Consider the following 2,980-nt stretch of genomic DNA (forward strand, 5'->3'; position numbering starts at 1 on the left):
TGTCTCTCCATCTCTCTGTGTGTCTGTCTGTCGGTGTCTCTCTATTTCTCTGTCTCTCTATCTCTCTGTTGCTCTGTCTCTATCTCTCCATGTCTCTCTCTATGTCTCTGATTGCCCATCTCTCTTTTTGTGTCACTGTATCTCTGTTTCTTTGAGTCTCTATACCTCTGTCTCTCTGTGGTGTGTGTGTGTGTGTGTGTGTGTGTGTGTGCGTGCGCGCACGCATGCACACTCACCTGTGTTCAATCATCTATATTGAGTTTTTTTCAGGGACTTAAGACTAGGACTAGCTTAATAAAGATAAAGGATAATTCCCAATGTCAGTTTATATGAATTCAGTATAGTCTCAACAACTCTCTAACAAGAATTAGCGAGAAATTTCAGTGACTTAATAATGGAACAAGAAAAATATAACAGCAGTGAATGAGGCAAAAAGCAGAAGTGCATGCACAAAGAAACTACAACAGAGATGGTATAGACACAGATGTAACATGAATAATAGAAATGCAGAGCCAGATATTGGGGTTCTAGCTTCAAGATCAGAGAAGCAAAGCAGCTGGCTGCTAGCTCTTACCTCTACCTCAGACTGAAATGGTGATCCTGTCTCCACAAATCCTCACACTGCACTGCTCTCCACCAAACCCCAGACTGCAATCCTCTGAGTTCCTGCCTCCTCCCACCATATATTTCTCTCTCTGCCAAGCCATATCACTCCTGTATCCACCTCCCTAGTGTTGGTATTAAAGGCCCATGAGCCTAAGTACTGAGATCATCCTTGTATGAGCTGTTTCTCTTTTAGACTGAATCAATTTCATACTGCTCAGTTTGGCCTTGAATTTACGGAGATCCATTTGCCTCTGTCTTCCCAGTGCTGGGATTAAAGTTGTGTACCACCACTTCCTGTTTTATGACTGTGGCTAGCTTTGCATTTTGATCTCCAATGGCTTAATTAAATCATAGATAATATATCACCTCATGTAGATATGAATAATATAACTTCAGTATACAACTAATACCTAAAACAAACGACCTGATTTCCCATCAGGTTAGCAAAAGATATCATGTAATTCTAACTCTTAGCTTTCAACAAAAACAGAACAAAAATTGATGTGAATATAAGAAAAATACATAACAGTGTTGAAAAGAGGAAGAATATACTTTTTTATTTGGACCCATTGAAAGCAAGAAGACTTGAATAATATAAAATATATAGATACAAATTAGAAAAGAGAAGTTAAATGAAGATATTGGTATATGCTACATTACACAATGCTGTGGACATTAGTATTTTTTGAAAATGAAATGAGCAACTGGAAACCGCTAAGATGTTTTGTAGTTCCCATAGGTCACAAGAGATCGAATCAACTCAGTGTCTAAACTGTACATGCCTTAAATTTTTTCTTAGAATTATAAAATGTTACCAAACTCACAGTTACCAAACTCACACAATGTTCCTGAGTGACTGTGCTATTTCTGGTATATTTCTACCTGCTCAAAGTAATCTTTAAAATTATTTTGGGTTGGCATCTGTGGCCTGTGAATCTGGCATAATGGTTTTTAGATGGCAGCCACAGCACCCGGACAGATGGGCCTGACAGGAGCCGTGTGAATGCACAAGAGCACCCATCAATTTTAATTAAAGTGCACTGGCTTTCTAAATGGTACTCATGCTGAAGTTTTTGCTTCCTAATTGGAATTTTCTCATGGCAGAATTACTTCTATTTTTCCCTTTCGAATTGTTTAATTCACACAACCTTTCTATGTGTGCTTGCCTTTATATCTATTTCATTTATTTTTCTTCTTTCTCCTTCAGTTCTTACTTCTTATCAGTTTACACTGGAAAGACACCTACAGCCCTTTCAGTCTTCAGTTGGCCATGTAGCTGTGCCCGAGCCATTGGCACATCTTGTTAACCTTCCTGGTCAAGCAAGATGGTGCCGTTCCTTACCTGGATTGCTCTAATAGCATCCTAAATGTGCCCCTCCAGTCTCTTCTGAACATGGCAGCTGGTACTGTTCATTTAGAAGAAATAGCTGAGATCATGTCGCCCATCTGCTAAAGTGCCTCCAAAGGTCCCAGAACCTTTCACGGTAAGAGCCAAATAGCCTTGAAAATCCATTAGCACCCAATATGGCCCGAGCTTTCTTCCTTGTAACTTTTGTTATTTTACTTTTGCTTTAAACTAGATTACACGCATCTCAACTCTCTTACAAATTCTATTCATGACTTTTTTTAGACAACATAGTGGAAAATTAGAAAAGAAACGCAAAGACATTTGGGTGAACATTATGCGATGTTGTGAAATTTTGTATTTCTTGAAATCATTTGGTTTAACAGAAATTGCTAAACCCAACTAGTCTTTGAAATATGAAGGATTGAAAAAGACAGTCGGATAGAGATTGCACACACTGGAAGGGTCTTGCCCAGATACCAGAATGAGCTATTCTCTAAGCAAATCTATAAAGATATGATTTATTCAGCTGGGGGTGCAAACGCAACCCCCCACTACCACATTTGGGGAAATCACAGGGGTCAGCACATCTGGAGTGCAATGGATAAGCCTCACCCTGGGAAAATTACCTTCGTGATCATGGTATTTCCTCTGCCAAGTAAATATGGACATTCTTAATATGTGAGCTAAAAGAATATGGTGGTGTCTATATTTGTGCTTTGACACACATGCATTTAATTCCTAGGTGTTCTATGAAGTCCTAAAATCAGCTACAGTCCAGTAGTAAAAATAAATAAATCTAGTATCACAATCTTTCTAAGTTCAGTACTCTAGTAAGTAGGACAAGCCATTCCTAAACAGTTTACATCTAATACAGATCTGATTAGTTTCTCTAGTCTTAGTAGAAGCTATGTTAAAGACATGGGTGAGCTTTCTGTCCTGAGATTAAAACTTGTCCATTAAATGAAAATTATTTCAAGACCTAATCAGGGGTACAAATTCTAATAGTTTGGCTTTTTTTTAAGGAGA

At 38.3% G+C, this 2,980-nt stretch overlaps 1 pseudogene; it reads right to left on the reverse strand.

The window, feature by feature from the left end:
• Positions 1-2,481: 2,481 nt before the first annotated feature.
• Positions 2,482-2,617, reverse strand: LOC121133065 (annotated as a pseudogene).
• Positions 2,618-2,980: the final 363 nt, after the last annotated feature.

The sequence above is a fragment of the Mesocricetus auratus genome, unplaced genomic scaffold (genome assembly GCF_017639785.1).
Source record: "Mesocricetus auratus isolate SY011 unplaced genomic scaffold, BCM_Maur_2.0 Super-Scaffold_100019, whole genome shotgun sequence".
Classification (NCBI taxonomy): domain Eukaryota; kingdom Metazoa; phylum Chordata; class Mammalia; order Rodentia; family Cricetidae; genus Mesocricetus; species Mesocricetus auratus.